We start from the raw sequence: 18,207 nt of genomic DNA, 5'->3' as shown, positions 1-18,207 counted from the left end.
AAGGTGCTCAGTAAATGCTTGTCAACTGACTGATTGGGAGTGGGACCTGGGTTTCAATCCCATTTCTGATGCATACTTGTTATTTGACTTTGGGCAAGTGACTCCCCATTTCTGGGTCTCAATTTCATCATCTGTAGTTAGAGGGGGTTGGACTAGGTAATGTTGAAGAACCTTTAACTCTAAAATGACTTATCTTTGTTCTCATATGATATATTTCACTTCCGAATTAAGTACTGAAGCCTCAGAGACACTCATTAGAACGTTTCTATGCTCCATATTTCCAAAATCTAATTTTTAAGAGATTGAGTCCTTGTGATATTTTAACAGACTACTTGAAAAATTCAGTATTTCCGTTTATTTCAAAACCACTTGATTTGGGGGATGGGGTCCAAAGTAGGCCACTGGGGTGGCGGTGCATGGACTCTGATAGAAGTCCTCCAGACCAGACTCCTTTCCCTCCTTATGTGTCTTACTGTACCTGGAGCCCCACGCACACATAAAAGTCCTGCGTACAGCATTGGGAAGACCAGCTCTATGGTGATGCAGTCCTGGCTGAGATTTCCTTAGCTGTGGAACCACATGGCACCTGAAAGATAGTGGAGAAAAATACTGTTTGTTTGCTCCTGAAAGGATGCTATGTGCTAAGAGATATTAATAGATACCTTGATGGGCGCCATGTGTCCTATACAAATCAAAAAAGGATTCCCTATCATGCAAGGGGTATTCCAAAATACTGAACATCAGTGCTCTGCCAGTGCTATTCCATGTGTGACTGCAAGTCATGCAACACCAACACCTTTGAAGAATCAAAGTCACGTGTGAACCAATGGGGGTTGGGGAGGAATAAACATTCATATGGTGCCAACTATATGCCAGGCATATGCTAAGTACTTTTTACAAATATTATCTCATTTGATCCTCACAACAATCCTAGGAGGTAGGTGATATTATGACCCCCATTTTACAGTTGAGGAAACTGAGGGAAAGAGAAATTAAGTGACTTGCTCAAGGTCACATGGCTAGTAATTGTTTAAGGTTGGATTTGAGCTTAAGTCTTCCTGACTTGAAGCTCAGTGCTCTCACCACTGAGCCACCCAGCTGCCTCAGAAGATAGACCAGCATTGCCTCTGGAAAAGGCTTGTCAATAGATGATCCTGTGGTTCTACTCACCACCCCTAAGACTTCCCAGATCAAAATATCCCTACTGAGCATCATCTCCTATTAAAATGGAGACTTTGTACTCTCATTTACACCAAAATCAACTACAATTCCAATGACGAAGCATATTGTGTACCTCCAGCTGAAGAACTGATGGATTCAGAGGGTGGAAAGAAGCAGACGGTCTTTTCTTCTCTTTTACTTGTTAATTTTTTTTGGACGTGGCTAATGTGAGAGTTTGTTTTGCAGTACTGTACATGTTTATAACCATTTTGTTTTTCTTGCTTTTTCAACTGGTGGGGGAGGAGAGAAAAGAGGGAGAGAATTCAGAACTGAAAATAAAACAAATAAAGGGAATTTCAAAAACTTAAAACAATTTTTTAAAGAAGAATACATGCTCCTCACAGGCAGAAAATGTTTCATTTTTATATTTGTGCCCCTCGCCCCACTAAGGGCTCAACCCAGGAATGCTACAGGTGAAACTGTGCTAGAGCTGACCCTGTGCTAGAGGCTGGAAGCCAGGAGGGACCCAAGGCAGCTTGTAGGGTACAAGAAGCATAGCAACAAATATCAGAAGACCTAGATTCTTCCACAAGTCTGCCTTGTACACACAGTCAACCATCCAATTCCCACTGTGGCCTTTGGTTTCCTCATCTGCAAAGTGGGTTGTCACCACCGTGTGCATATACTAGATTAAAGGATCATAGGTTCAGAGTCAAAGGGATCTTAGAGCAATGAACTTGAACCCCTTCATTTTACAAATGAGGAAACTGAGGCAGAGAGAAGTCAAGTGATTTGTCCAGTACCACCTAGATAGTAAATGTCTGAGGTGGGATTTTAACTCAGGGCTCCCTGACTACAAGTCAAGCACCCTATTCACTCTGTAGTTGGTTTCTCAAGGACCTCTAAAGATAAAAATTAGGTTTTCTTCTCCATCCAATGTTCTGTGATCCTACCCTTTGAACTTTTCAGGAGTGGGGGAGAATGCAGCTCTGGGCCAGGTGAAGTACCTGAAGAAAGTTCTCATCCTCATCTTGGTTTCCTATCACTTTAAAAATAGGCTGATCTTCATGTTTGATATATGGTAGTCACCTAAAAATACCCCCAACACCTTTCTCATAGCCACCTCTACCACGGAGGCGTGTGACTTACAGTTACAGCAAGCTGGAAACTCTCCTTCTGAGACAGATGTCTTGAAAGTAAGAAATCTAGCACCACTCACCCTGTGATGCTTCTTCACAGCAGTGGGAAGGTGAGTCTGCCATTTATCCGGAGAGTGAGAGAAAGGATCTGGGATGGGGGGAAGGTGGCACTGGCCAGGACCTTTGCATTTAAGCAGTGGGGTTAGAAGAGAGCATCCTGAGAGCAAAGCCCCTCAGATAAGGGAGTGCCAGGGACTCCTAAAGCCTCTCTGAACATCACGGATAGTCAGGTGTAATGGCATCAACTAGACAAACATAGAAGGAGGTGCCACCCAAAAGTGGGACGCCACACAAGTGTCTCCTCCTGCACAAAATCTCTGCTGATGCCACCAGTTGTCAGGGGTTTTTCCCTCTTGAGATGCTTTTGTATGATGCCATATGTATTTCATATTCACTTCTTTGTGTACATGGTTCTCCCCTTAATAAAACATAAGTTCCTTGAGAGCAGGGTCTGGTTAGTATTGTCTCTGTACCTCCAGTGTCCAACACAGTGCCTGGCAAACTGTAGGTACATAATAGATGCATGCTGAAGGAGGTCTGCCAAAGGAAAAAGCCTGGACTGAGGCTGAGAAGGCAAAGGAAACCAAAAGAAGGCAGGCACCCAAGCATTGGGGTTTGCTGAAAGCTTCAATTGACACACAAACCTTACAGTGAGAAGAAACCCGAGTTGGTTCAACTCAACAAGGTGGTGCAGTGGATAGAGCACTGGGCCTGGAGGAAGACCTAAGTTCAAATCCACATGCTTACTAGCTGAGTGATCTTAGGCAACTCCTTTAACTTCCTCATCTATAAAACGGGGATAATAGTAACACTTTTCTCCTAGGATTATGGTAAGGATCGAAAGACGTAATTATTGCAAAATGCTTAGCACAGTGCTTAGCATATAGTAAGCCCTCTTGAAATGCTAGCGATCATTGTTCTTTATTCTTTATGAAATATTAGATAATCTCTACAATATGATGATGATCATAATAATGTAGACAAAACACTGTTTCAAGCTCTGAAGAAGGTATCTGATAAAAAATCTGGTTTCTCTGTTCTCAGGGAGCCAACCATCTGCAGGAGAATGAAGTCATACGAAGAAATAACTCTGATAATAAATAGACTATAAGGGATATGCAATCAGGAAATTCTTTAAAGCTCTAAGTTACAGATGAGTCACCAATCTTCATCAGTGGAGGGAGTTTCCACACCAGAAATTCCTTCCACTAATGAGATAACAAGCCCAGAACCCCACCAAAAGACAAAGGGGTGGGGGAGGAAAGTACGGGAAGCAAAATGCCATCAGAGTTCAGAAGAGAGAGAAACCATTTTTAATGGTAGGCTACATCAAGAAAAATACCCATAGCATATGAGCAGAGATTGAAAGAATGGCTAAGATTTCAACAGGTAAAGAATGGGGCAGGGCACATTCCAGGCCTGAGGGAAGCTATAGGAGGAAGGGACACCTTGGGATGTGGTTGGGGAATGATGAGTAGTTCAGTTTGGCTGCAATATGAAGCACAAGAGGGGAAGTCATGGGTGATAAAACTGGTGAGGTCAGTTAGTCGTCAATGGAGCCATCCTAGGAAAAATTAGAATTTTGAGATTTAAAGACTGGGAGGATCACTGGCTCAATCAAGAAACCAGTCGACATTTGGTGTCTACTTTATGCCAGTTACTGTGCTGGGTTCATTGATTTAGAGCTGGAATGCGACTCAGAGACCATCTAATCCCCCCTCATTTTGCAGATAAGGAAACTGAGAACTAGGAAGGTTAAGGGACTTGCCCAAAATCACACAGGTAGAGAAGGCAGAGTCAAGATTTAAAGCCAGCCTGTCAGACTCCAGATCAGTGAAAGAGATGAGATTTATCTTTTATCCCTTTCCTACCCTTCAATTCTTAATGTCTGGAGATTGGGGGTGGGGTGGGAGTGGGGAAAACTTTAAAGCAACCCTGGAGACAAACCATTATCTCTTAAGGCAGCCTACTCCACTTCTAGACAGCCTCAATAGCCCTAAGAGTCATCATCTTAAGTGTGTCATATGATCAATCAAGAATGTATCCAGTACATCTCTACTCATCATTATCAACGTCACCATTAATATCATCATCAACGTCGCCATCAATGCCATCACCAACGTCGCCATCATCAATGGCACCATTATTATTATAATAGTATTTCTATGGTGCTTTAAGGTTTGCAATATGGTTCACAAATATTAACTCATTTGATCCTTATAATAATTCTTGGAGGCAAGTGCTGTTATTATTCTCGTTTTACACTTAAGGAAGCAGAAGAAAAGAGAGGTTAAGTGATTTGACCAGGATCACACAGCTAGTAAGTATCTGAGGTCAGATTTGAGCTCAGGACTTTTTTGATTCCACACCTAGTGTTCTATCCACTGCGATACTTGTCTGCCTAATATTATAGGGACTTGAGGCAATGAATCATAGGATCATAGATTTAGAACCAGAAGGGGCCTTAGAGGTCCTTGAGTCCAAAATCTTCACTTTACAGATGAAGAAACTAAGACAGAGAGGTTATGTGACTTGTTCAAGGTCACACAGCTGGTGTCTGAGGCAGGATCTGAATCCAGGTATTCCTGACTCCAGTCCTCCACTCTATGCTTTCTCTCAAGAAATAAATGTCATTGTTTCTAGGTTTAAGAGACTCATGCTCTAACTATGGAAGTGAGAATTCAGCCCTGAAGTGTGGGTATTGTGGTGGTGGCAATGGAGAAATTCCTACCTTGGTACAGGTCCTTCCCATCTGTGCTCTCATTCAATCAATTCTTCTCCATTTTCTCCCCTAAACTCTCCCCAGAGAATCTCCCCAAAATGCTACAGGTCTTCTTCTAGATCACTTAACATTTCTCTGATTCCTGTGCCATCCTTGGCCTGTCCATCTGCTATCCCTTATACTCACACCATGAAATTAAGCCTGTAGGGGGTGGGGATAAGGGCTTGGTGGCATGGGAGATGCCTTAGTTTGGTGGCCGATATTTCATATTTCCCAGTGACTGATGTTTCCAGAGAAAACTTCACTAAGTAGTTATTTTAAAACCAAATCTAAATTTGCTCCAATTAAATAAGTCATAGTGGGAAAGGGTCTAGCAAAGGAAACAGAGCTGTTCCTAACTCATTGTAAACTTGTAAATCACACTGCATATTTATCCCTTGTGCCTCAGTCAAGTCTTAGCTAATGAGCTGTTCATTTGGAGCCATTTTGGGAAACAGAGGCTGCTTTTCTTGAAATGATTTTTTTGGTTATTTATAACTAAATGGACTCGACCTCTTTCGCATATAGGAGAACTCACTTTTGATTTTGTCTCTTTAACAAGCCAAGAAATAAATTTCGGCACATCAGGAGATGAAACGTAACAGGGACAAATGTCAAGTCATGTCTGGGTTCAAAAACTCAATGTCAGAAGTGTAAGATAGAGGAAATGTAGAGCAGCAGAAAGTCCTTTGAAAAGGAGCCAGGAGTGGGAAGGATGCAGTAGCTTCCACATGAATCTCTCTTGTGGGCTATGCTATGGCAGTCCCAAATGTTAATGGAATCCTAGGCTGCATCAAGACAGACAATTAGTGGGTAGGAATGGCCCCACATGATTCTGCCATGGGCAATGGGGTATTCAACATTGGTTAGCTGCAGGACTTTTGGATGTGAAAAGACCTCAGGTTCTTCAGATATGAAGACGAATTGAAGGAATGAAAAATGTTTAGGCCAGATAAAAGAAGCCTTCATAGGGATGTGTTATCTTATCTTCAGGTAGCACAGTCACATTTAGGCAGCTGGGTGGAACAATGGATAGAGCTCTGCATCTAAAGTCAGGAAGCCTTGAATTCAAATCCAAACTCAGACATTTACTAGCTTTGTGACTCTGGGAAAGTCACTTAACCTTGTTTGCCTCAGTTTCCTCATCTGTAAAATGAGCTGGAGAAGTAAATGTCAAACCACTCCAGTATCTCCACCAAGAAAACCCCAAATGGGGTCAGGAAGACTCAGACATGACTGATAACGACTGAACAACAACAATGTAAGTTAAATAGGCTGCTTCAGGAGGTGGTGGGTCTCCCCTTCTTGGAGGTCTTTCAAGCAAGGACTGGATGACTGTTCTTTGGGGAATTTGTAAAATGGATTCTTGGTTAGGCATGGGAGAACAAGGTCTTGGGAGTCCTTTCCAACTCTGGGATTCTATGAATATTCTGAATATACATTTAACAGTAATCCAAGTCCAATGTACCCCATAGACCTCCTCTGGCATGCCATTTTGTAAGCAGATCAGAGACTGTGCAATATTATAGCTATCACTATATAAGCAGTGACAAATTGTTTGGATGTTTTTCTTAGTGTTTCCTTGTTCAGGATAGAAGAAAAAAATATGTCCCAGGTTGCAAAGTGCTTCCTATCACCCCAAATATGAGCAGCAAAAAAAGCTCTAAAAGAAACAGTAGGGTGTAGTGGATGGAGAGCCAGCCATGGAGTTAGAAAGACTAAGATTCAGGTCCCTCCTCTGACAGCTCCTGACCATATAAGGACCAATCACTTAATGTTCCAGTTCCTCCACCAACTTTCTAAGGCTAAAAATCACAGACTTGCTCCAGACCTGAATTGGTACAAGTTGTTCCTCACCTGGAGCTCCCAACCAATGAATGGAATAACAAGTCTGGTTTAAAAACAAAAACTGAACACTGGCCTCCAAGATATGAGAATTTCCAGTGTATCCTGTTGATGTCTTGTTTGTACATCGCTGTTTACAAATCTTCTCCTTGAGGGCAGGGACTGACTTCTGCCTTTCTTTGCATCCCCAGCCCTTTAGCCTGCTGCTTGGCACATGCTCACTTTGTGTCTCTGGGCGAGTCACTTGCTTTCTGTTGATTTATTTAAAGATCGAAGAAGTGAGGCTAGCTAATCTTGACAGTCTCTACTAGCGCTAATAATAAAAACCTACTCATTATTTTAGAGACTTTTTTCCATAGGAGAGCCTTTGACGTTCTCTGCTGTGTCCCCTGAGTTGAAGGGCTCAGAGTGGTAATGAGATGTTTCCAGAGGCAGAATTATCAGCACACTGATGACACAGTTCTTTACCTCTGACATCAACGTGGTATGTACTTCCTTATAGACCATCACTTTGGTCTCATCCATTTTTTTCTCTTTCTGATTTGAGGGAAACGTTCCTGACAAAGTCTTCCTAATTAGCTGTGCCTCCCTTTCAAGTTCTAAATTATCTTTACTCCTTCTCTCCCTAGCCCCTGCTGCTTTTTTCTCTCTAGAGTAGATGACTGGCATAAAGTGGAAGGAGATCTCTTGGATGAAAAAATCCAGTACCATCTGAGCATCCTTTTCTCACATGCGCATCTAAAATGTGAGATATGAGTCTGTGCTCAAAAGGGCCTTAATTATCATCTGAGAGGCAGTGTGGCATAAGAGTTAGAAAGCCTACTTTAGACTCAGGACACTCTGGGTTCAGATTATGCCTTTGACATACACTGGCTGGGAAACCCTGGACAAGATAGCAGCTTGATGCCCCAGGCAACTCTTTCAGACCATAAATTGCAGAGCAGGCACTAATATGAATAAATAAAGGAAGTTTCTTCATGGGGAGTTATCTAGACCAGTGAAAGCACAGCTTCAGCCCAAAAATATTACAACCTATATTATCTAAATATTATCTAAAATAATATCCATCATCTCATAATGAAATGAATAATAAAAATTAACATCTAAAATGACAGAAATTTTGATTTTATTAAAATTATCTGCTATAAGATTATGGTTATGTAAACATAATATATTCATAACATAACTATAATATTACATAATTATATGAAATAGTGTTATAAAATTACATATATAGACTATATGTATTCACTATATACTAGATCACATAGTTTTATAAAATTACTGCAATAATTTTGATAAACTTCCAGGGAAAAGGGTCAAGAATACAAACCAAGTACCATGATGGGGTGCAGAGAAGAGCAAAGTGAAGCCTAAACCCATATTGGACTGATTTCTTTTGACCTTTGGGGATTCCTTTGGTTTTGGGTTGGCCTCAGTGTCCTGGGTCCCTTAAATCCCTTCATGCTCTGATGCATTGCAGAATGTAAACTCTTAGAAGGTGAGGACTATCAGTCTCGCTTTTATATCTGCATTCTCACTCTCTAACATAGTACCTAGCATATAGGCTCCTAATAAAAGTTTGTGGATCCTTTGGTTAGTCCTGTGAGTCTAAAAGCTAAACTTTCATTTGGAGTGAGGACCTTTCGTGAAAGGAGTGGACCAGGTGTCAGGGAACTAAAAATGTGGATTATTGTCTACAGTAACACAATATTTTAACCGAAAGACAAAAGAAAACACAGTGCTTGATCTGAGCTGTGTGCCAGGGCGGTAGAGAGGGGGACTAGATAAGTGAGATCAAGAGGTTGATGTTAGCCTGAAGAAAAGTGAGCAGCCTCTATCCTGTCTTCTGCAAACAAGGATTTTCTTTCCTTCTAGAAAATTTAAATTGCTTTCACTTTCTCTTTTCTCATCTGCATTCATACTCACTGAAGAGGAATGAGGCTTCATAAAATTGCCTAATTGTTCGCTGTTCCCTCTATCTTTTTAGTTAGCGCAGTATGACAGCCACAGGAAGACAGGTGGGGTCATTAACGTCAAGTGGTTTCAAAGTTGTTTCAGTATTCAATTTTTGAAATGTCAGAGAATTCATTTTCACTTGGGAAGAGCCCTGAGACATCTCTTTATGCCGTGTTTCCAGCCCCAAATAAGTATGCCTTAAAGTAATGGTGTAGACCTTGTGTCCTAGAATTCGGTCAAGAATGGATTCATCCTGGGCCATTATTTTGTTACTAATTAGCTCAGGAATAAGACTGCACAGTTACTAATTAGCACAGAAACATGGCTGCAGACAAACAAGACACCCTTGGAGAGGACACAGCACACCCCTTTGGGGCCCTTCCTTTACTAGACACATCCAAGCTAATTCAATATGATTCAACATTATTAAATGCCTTCCATATGCCAAGCATTATGCTAAACTCTAGAAATTCATAGAAAAACAAAACACTACCTGGTCTCTGGAAGTTTGTATTCTGCTGAAGGAAGTAGAAAGACACATTGTAGACTCAGGGAGGGTTGATCAAGGATGTTCCCTGGGTGTTTGGGGTGCTCTTCCTCTCCCGAAACCATAAGGTTTTCACTTAGTTTTTCCCCATACAAATTTTATATGGGAATAATAGGCTATAGTCCAGGTCACCACTAAAGTGAGGGAATGATACCTAACTCCAGTGTAAGCACTCATGGCAATAATGTATATCAGACGTAAGACAGCCTTTATTTCATCCCACAGAAAATCAGAAAACACGGTTGACTCACAATAGCCCTTGCCCACAGAGCTACTAAGTATCTGAGGCAGAATGTGAAACTAGGTCTTCGTGGCCACAAGTCCTGCCCTCCACATTGCCTCAGCATCATACATGAAGTCAAAAGAACTCTATGGAATAGAACCCAGAAATTCTAATTCCTAGGCTTTTGGATCTAACCATTGGCATGTATTTGGAGATGGTCGTGATATCGTAGAAAGGACGCTGGAGCTGGCATTAGAAAAACTAGATCCAGGTCCCAGTTCTGCTATGTCATTACTATGTGACACCATCAGGCAAGGTCATAGCTCTGAGCCATTACAGAATCAAAGGAAATGGCAGGTGGAAAGTGGCAGCTTGCTGTCAATTGTCGTTATATTTCTTTCTGAAAATAAAGCCAAATGCAAACCACAAATTTGTGGTCTCTCCGAGGAATTTCAAAACGGAAGAGGGTGGTTTGAAAATGAAGGATTCCCTTTGTCTAATCTATGATACTTGGTGAACTTGCAAAAACTAGCAAATACAAACTGAGGTTAACCAATTAATCAGTCAACAAATATTGACTCATGGCAATTCAGGTGGGACTTTTTACCTGCTCTCTATGTATCCTCATTTTATTGCACTTGCTTTATTGGACCTCACAGATATTTCTTTTTTACAAATGGAAGGCTTGTGCAGCTCTGCATCGAGCAAGTCTATTGGTGCCTTTTCTCCAACAGCATGTGCTCATATCCTGTCTCTATGTCACATTTGGTCATTCCTGCAATATTTCCAATGATTTTTCGTTGTTATTATATCCATTGTGGTGATCTGTGATCAGAGATTGTTGGTGTTCCTATTGTAACTGTCTTGTTACAAATTGTGCCAAGACCATGAATTTGATTGATAAATGTTGGGGGTGTTCTACCGGCACCATCTCTCTCTCTCTCCTCAGATCTCCCTGTTGTCTGAGACAAAACAATATTGAAATCAAGCCAACTAACAGTGTGGCAGACTTAACTCTCATCTTAATTTAAGAAATTTCTACAGCCACCCCAGCCTTCAGCAACCCCACTCTGATCAGTCAGTGGCCAGTGACATCAAGGTCAGACCCTCCATCAGCAAAGAGATTCTGACTCACTGAAGGCTTGGGTGTTGGTTAGCTTCTTTAGTAATAAAGTACTTTAAATAATGATTATATTGTAATTTAATGTTTTTTCCAGTATAATACTATTGCACACTTAATAGACTCTAGTAGTGTGTAAACATAGCCTTTACATGCACTGGGAAACCAAAGAATTGGTGTGACTTCCTTTGCTATGATCTTCACCTTATTGTGGTGGCCTGGAACCAAACCCACAATATCTCTGAGATATGACTGTATATGCCTATTAATGCACATGCTACCTTCTCTTTCCCCCATTCAAATAGGTGTATGGTACAACCCCTGCCCCTCGCAGGATAATCTGCCTGCACATTCAGTGGGGAGAAATGGGGGAAGGTTCTTGGGCATCCAGGACAATCACACTGTGGGTTCAGTGGCCTGGGAAGGGATCATAGGATCATATAGAGTTGGTACAGACCTTAGAGGTCATCTGGTCAATCCTCATCATTTTACAAACAAGGAAACTGAGGCACAGAATGGTTAAATGATTTGTCCATGGTGACACAGTTATTAAGTGGCAGAGGTGAGATTTAAGCCCAGAAGATCTTATTTCAAATCCTGCACTCATTCTCTTAGAAAGTCCCAGGCTTTGTAAGAGTTAGGGAGAAGAGGATAAGAAAGAGAGTCAGGGAAAAACTGCCACCATCATGGAATCCAGGGGTGGTAGCTATTGCATCTTCCCTTCTGGAGGACTCCACCGTGAGACATGTCTGTTCTGAGTACCATGGAGAGAAAGATGGTCACTCCCTAACCCCAGAGAGGAAAGGCATGGGGAGAGGGGAGCCCCCTTTGTCCAGTGATCATTATAACTCTGCTTCAATAAATCAGTAAGCATTTATTAAGCACCTCCACCATGCTGAGCATTGTGCTGGGGCAAGGGAGACAAGCACAAAGAATAAATTGCCTCCAGCAGCGCAGTGAGCACATATAAAAGGAAGATGGAAGGCGGCCAGATTCAGCTCCTGGGGCTCCCCAACCTGGGACTTGGCTAGCTCCCATCAGCTAGATCTAAAAAAGATTTATAGCAGGAGACTGAAAGGTTCCTGAATATGTATTCTGGAAAATGTCAAAAGATGGAGGCATTGTGAAAATTCTCTATCAACCCCAAATCTTTATTTTAATGGAGCCAGTCCATTATTTTACTAAGCTAATTAGATGGCAAGCAGAAATTTTAAAATGTTTTTCTGTTTTGGATCATACATTCTGAGCTAATAAGGACAGTAGAGGTCATTTAAGTCAAGCTCATCATCTTCAGAAGGGGTGAGGAGGCCTGGCCAATGAGCCCAGTCCTTAGGAACATGGGAAGTGGGCTCCTTAAATGCAATCCCCACAGGACTTTGCAATATGCTTAGGCATTCTGTAATTCTTCCTTCAAAGGAGGAAACTAAGGCCCAGAGAGAGGAAATAATGCCTCAAATGAGTTAGCCTCTGAGTGAAAGAGCCAGATTCAACCCCAAATTCTCTACCTTCCATTCCAGTGCCCTTTCCACTATACTGCTCCACCTCTTGTTTAGTATCTTTTTAAACGAGCAGCTTCCTGTGTACCTCCAATTGGAAGAATTGGACCAGCCAGTCTTCATTCTCCACACTTTGCCACCATGCCTCAACTGTCTTTTCTCTTGGCCCCTGTGGCTCTCTTCCCCCACTGGCCAGCTCTTCCTGGAGCCTCTGCTTCAATGAAGAGCTCAGAATTCTTATTCCTCATTCTCTCAACTTTGCCCCCACATCCCCCATTCCATTGGGTGTCTTCTCTTATTAGCATGTAAGCCGCTTTCTAGGTAGTGGGCAGAAGCATGCCCATTTCCACTGATGACCTGTGTATAAGACATGGTATCAAAGAGAAAACTCTGATGGATCTGCCATGTAATTTGTTACATCAGGGAATAAAGGAAAGACAGCACACATGATGGAGAAGTACCCACAAAATGTAAAAATGAGAGAAAGGCCTCTAGCACACGCTAAGCAGCTTTGTGGAGAATCTCTGTGAGAGACCAGGGGAAAGGATCATGTAAGAAGAGACAACAGAAATGGGTCGCTAGCAGCAGCAGTAGAGGGAGTGCGATCATAGAGGAGATCATGGCTCAGCTGGAACGTTGGGAGAACTGCAAAACACTTTTCTAATTGAAGAAATAGGCCATATTACAAACAGTTCACTAAAAGAAACACTTCATGTTACAATTTTCTCTTATGTCATTTCCAAAACAAATTAGCTGTTTATATATTGAACCTGTCAGTTGGTTCCCTAGTAAAATGATTTTTTCATACTTAAAAAAGAGTAAACTCCTTGCGAGCAGGGATTGGCTTTTTTTTAACTTATTGTTTGTATCCCAGTTCACTTAGCACAATGCCTAGAAGACAGTGAGTACTCATTAAATGCTTGTTGACTGACCAATTGATAAGAAAGTGTTCAGGAATTGAAACTAAACTACTGGGGAACGTTTGACCAGCAAAAGAGAAGAAAGTGAGTATGTGATCATGAATTTAAACTAGAAGGACCTTGGAGTCTATCAAATCAACTCCTGCTTCTTTCAAATGAGGAAATCAGGGTTCAGAGAGGGTAAGTATCTTGTCCAATGTGGCCTAGGTAGTAAGCATCAGAGGGGTAGGATTGGAACACAGGTCCTTTGACTCCACAGGCAATAGAGTCTTTCCACTGTATCACATTACCTCCTTAGCTGGCTTGAAGTATTTGAAGAGTTTGTCACATAAAAGTGAGATGAGTCTTATTCTGCTTGGACCCAGAGCAGAATGATGGCTGCAGGTCTCAGTAAGGAATATTTAGACTCTGATGAAAAAAAACCTCCTAACAATTGTCCCAAAGTGGAATGGGTGCCTTGGGATCAAGTGGGCTCCACTTTATTGGAGGACTTGAAAAAAGACAGAGTCACATGTGTATATGATATAGGGAATACATGGTTGGTATAGATTAACAAGATGGCAACTAAAATCTCTTCCAACTCTGATTTCTGTGATTTTGTGAGACAGAGATTTGAGGGAACATACAATGGCCTGGGCTGCCTGTGGCAAGATCTAGGATAGCAAAAGAGAAATTCACGAGTAAAAGAAATGGTAAAGGAAATGAATCAAAAGGATCTTTGAAAACCCAGCCGCCTTTGATGACTTATGTTTCTCCAAGACTTTGTAATAATCTCTCTGTTTACAATGGGATGAGATAAAACTGTAAACCAAGAAAATCAAAAAACAAACCAAGACTGTTATTCTGTTTCATTAGCATGTTCATTTATTTCATTAATTTAATAAAATGTTTAAATAATTAAGCAGACCCAGTAGGCAAAAGTAAACATTATTAGTTAAATATAGTTTATGAAGAGAAGGCTGGATAGTGAGGAAGAGGAAATGGACACTTTCCCTGGTGGAGGCAGTTGATGTCTGGGAAAGAACTTGGAGACCACAGTTCTAGCCCCAGCTCTATCACTATTAATGGGACATAAGATATTGGGCAGGTCTTTGATTTCTTTGGGTCTCAGCTTATGTGAAATGAGAGCAGTGCTACCATACTCACAGGAAGAGAGAAAGAAAGAGGAGAAGGAAGAAAGGAAAGAAGGAAGAAAAGGAGGAAGGAAGGAAGGGAAGGAGAGACAGAAAAAGGAGGAAAAGAAGGGAGAGAAAGGAAGGAAAGATTTGGAAGGAAGAAAGAAGAGAAGGAAGGCATGGAAGGAGAGAGGGAGGAAAGAGGAAAAAAGAGAGAAATAAAAAAGAAAGGAAGGAAGGGAAAGAACAGAAGGAGGGAAGAAAGGAAGGAATGGAAGGAGGGAAGGAGGAAAGAGGGAAGAAAGGAAAGAAGGAGGGGAAGGAGGAGCTATTCTCATTCCAATAAGATCAGAACAAAGGAAACAGACACCATCCTAGCTTTGAATTTTGGATCCCATTCTTAACAATTTCTAACTCTGTAACAATTCGAACTCTCCCAAAGCAGAACGGACTATTCCCAGGAGGCAATGGGCTGCCCAACATGAAGGGGAGGACGACCACTTGATTCCCGTGCAGACATAAGTTGAACTAGATGGAGTCAAAAGTCTCTTCAGATTTTGAGATTGTGAAATTCTGAACAGTATTTCCTCAGTAAACAGTAATAAAGAAGCAAAGCAGTTTGCAGGAGGATGGGCATGAGCCCCAGCAAAGCTGGATCCTCCTGATAGCATTTCTTGATTAAAACAGAAGGAAAATAGACAGGTGGAAATGGCCCAACTCAGTTGGCAGAATTGCCATCACACACTAATTTCATCATGAGCCGTTCACTCACCATGCATCTATGAAGCACCTGTGTATACATGCCAGGCACTGTGCTTGGTATTGGAAATAGAAAGACAAAAAACGAATGCTGCTACATTTGGTTTCTCAGCATCTTGGTGGGAAAATGTGCCATGTATAAGGAAGTGGAAATGGAGTCAAGAAAAAGATGAGCAGATTGGCTGGACCAGAACCAGTCTGCACAGAAGAAACTTCTACTGGTGGTGAAATCATTGAGGGACCAGTTTGTGAGATAACTGAAATGGGGAAAGGTACTCAATACTTGGGGAAAAATTGTGATTGGTAGTATTATAAAAATAGGCATTTGATTTACAAAACACTGGGCAACTAATCAGGAAGCCATTTGCAGCAGAAAGCAAAACCCATTCAGATAATTTAGGTGGAGTCACCTTATGGCCAGTTCCTGGGGCTCACTTATCTTTCTGTCTTGGCTTCTTTGAAAAAAAATAATAAAACTCATATCTTGCTAAATACGATCTTTAATCAAGATTAGTGGTGTTTTATTTGACAAAGCTTGAAACAATGCCACCAACCACTGGTTTTGTTCCTGTTTGCTCTGAGGAGAATTGTGCTCCTGGTGCCTTAGACACCAGCCCCCTCCAAACCACCCCCAATCCTGCCCTTGGCCAGACTGGCTGAGGCTTTTGCCCAGTTCAAACCTTCATATGTCCTACAGCTTCCAGGTTATTTCCCATTCAGTTCAACTCCAACTTTTTGCAGGACCCTAGGACTTGAAGATGGAAGGGGCATTAGAGGTCATCTAGTCTCACTTCATCATTTTACAAAGGAAGAAGTAGAGACCCAGAGGGTTTAAATAGCTCCCCCAAAAAATCATACACATAATAAATGGCAAGAACAGGATTTGAACCTGTGGTCTATGACCTCAGTGCTCTTTCTACTACATGAAGGATTTAGAAGATACCTCTGTAGGGTCTCAGACCTCTCTCCATGGCTATCAATTACCAGTCTCGTGAGCATATCACCAAGAAATCTTAAGATCTCTCATGTCATGTAACCCAAGACCCCATTTCACAGGTTAAGAAAGTGAGATCTGGGTTGTTTATGGGATATGACTCCAGGGATATGACTCACCATCATTTTGGGTGCTAAAACCCTAGTTCTAGAGTGGGAAGGGACCTCAAAGAACAACTGGTCCAACCCTCCTTATGTTGCAGATGAGAAAACTGGGGCCTCGAGGAGGCGTTTGTTTGCCCAAGGTCATATACACAGAAAATATCATAGGTGGGATTTGAAGCCATGGTCTCTGACTTCAGATCCAATGTTCCCTCTACCACGCTAAGCTGTCTCTCTAAAACAGGTCCTTCTGGCTTTGCAGTGGAAGGAAATAAATGAGTTGAGCTAGACTCTGGCATCATGAAGACAGACAGAAAGATGATATATAAAGTCCTTGCTATGTGCCAAGCACTGTGTTAAGTACCAGGGATAAAAATGCAACCGAGAAAAAGCCTCTGCAGGAATGCCCATCAATTGGGGAATGGTTGAACAAGTTGTGGTATATGAATGCAATGGAATACTATTGTGCTATAAGAAGTGATGAACAGGAAGACTTTAGAGAGGCCTGGAAAGACTTATATGAACTGATGCTGAGAGAAAGGAGCAGAACCAGGAGAATTTTGTACACAGCAACAACCACAGTGTGTGAGCAATTTTTCTGGTAGATTCAGCCCTTCACAGCAATGCAAGGACCTAAAACACTCCCAATGGACTCTTGAAGCAAAATGCCACCCACATCCAAAGAAAAAAAATATGGAATTGGATCGCAGAATGAAGCAGACTATTTTCTCTGGTGTTGTGTTTTGTTTTAGTTTGGTTTTTTTCATGATTTCTCTCATTGATTTTAATTCTTCTATGCAACATGACTAAGGTGAAAATGTATTTAGTAAGAATGTATGAGTAGAACCCATACAAGATAGCACGCCATCTCAGGGAGGGAGAGGGAAGGGAGGAGGAGAAAATCTAAGACTTATGGAAATGGTTATAGAAAACTGAGAACAGATAAGTTAATTTTTAAAAAAAGAATGTATGTGTAGAACTCATATAAGATTGCATGCTGTCTCAGGGAGCGAGGGGGGAAGGAGGGAAGAAGGAGGGAGAGAAAAACTAAGACATATAAAAGTGATTATAGAAAATTGAAAACAAATAAATTAATTTTTAAATAAAAAAAGAAAAAGCCTCTGCCCTCCAGGTGCTCAGACAACATGTACTATGGAATATGGAGGGGAGAGCAGGAGGAATCCTCAAGATGGCATGGAAATAACTAGGAAGGGTAGTGGGGGCATTGACCTGGACAACAGAAGGCTGAAGCTGGCCTGTCAGAGTCCAGGGAGATTTGATCAATTTTTTGCTTTTTAACAAATTGTCCTGTCACTCTGTAGATGTACAGTTAGGCTGCTCTTTTCTCATACATAACTCATGCCTATGATTCATAGGACCATAGTATTCAGAGCTGCTGTTGCTCAATCATTTCAGTCCTGTCTGACTCTCTGTGGCCCCATTTGGGGTTTTCCTGATAAAGAGACTGAAACAGTTTGCCATTTCCTTCTCCGGCTCATTTTACAGATGAAGAAATTGAGGCACACAGGGTTATGTGACTTGCCCAGGGTCACACAGTCAGAGGCTAGATTTGAACTCAGGAAGATGAGTCTTTGACTCTAGGCCCAGCACTCTCTGCAATATGGTGCTCTCTGGCTCTTCAAGTTAGAAGGAGTCTTAGAGATTAGTCTAACCCCTAGACTTGACCCACAAGGAAACTCAGTCCCAGGGTCCATGCTTAAATTTGCCCATGACTTTATCTTCACCTTCAAGTGATCGAAGTAGGAATTTTTCTCTTAAACTTTCCTCCCTGCTCTCTGCCAGCCTCATAACAGTGAGTCTTCCATGATCCTATTGAAGGCTCACAGTTACAAAGTCAGCAGCTTTCAAAGTGGCCAAGTCCAAAGGCACATTTTCCATCTTCCTTCTACTGTCTTCCAAAAACTTGAGAGCATTGTTTCCCGCCCTTCCCCCACCCCCCCAAAAAAACCATCTCTGTAGTCAGGGCAGCCGCAGTTGGAGCACTGA

At 41.7% G+C, this 18,207-nt stretch overlaps 1 long non-coding RNA gene across 1 annotated transcript in view; it reads right to left on the bottom strand.

Annotated features, from left to right (window-relative positions):
* Nucleotides 1-358: 358 nt before the first annotated feature.
* LOC140497719 (uncharacterized) overlaps nucleotides 359-18,207 on the bottom strand; it is a 47,074-nt gene continuing 29,225 nt past the window's right edge. Inside the window, exons 2-3 of the long non-coding RNA XR_011964831.1 lie at nucleotides 1,295-1,451; nucleotides 359-586 (exon numbers count right to left, since the gene is read on the bottom strand). This is a non-coding gene — a long non-coding RNA (uncharacterized lncRNA). The remainder of the gene's footprint in view (nucleotides 587-1,294; nucleotides 1,452-18,207) is intronic.

This window comes from Notamacropus eugenii, chromosome 3, assembly GCF_028372415.1.
Source record: "Notamacropus eugenii isolate mMacEug1 chromosome 3, mMacEug1.pri_v2, whole genome shotgun sequence".
Classification (NCBI taxonomy): Eukaryota; Metazoa; Chordata; class Mammalia; order Diprotodontia; family Macropodidae; genus Notamacropus; species Notamacropus eugenii.
The sequence above is the reverse complement of the archived record's forward strand: the minus strand, read 5'-3'. Positions and strand labels throughout refer to the sequence as shown.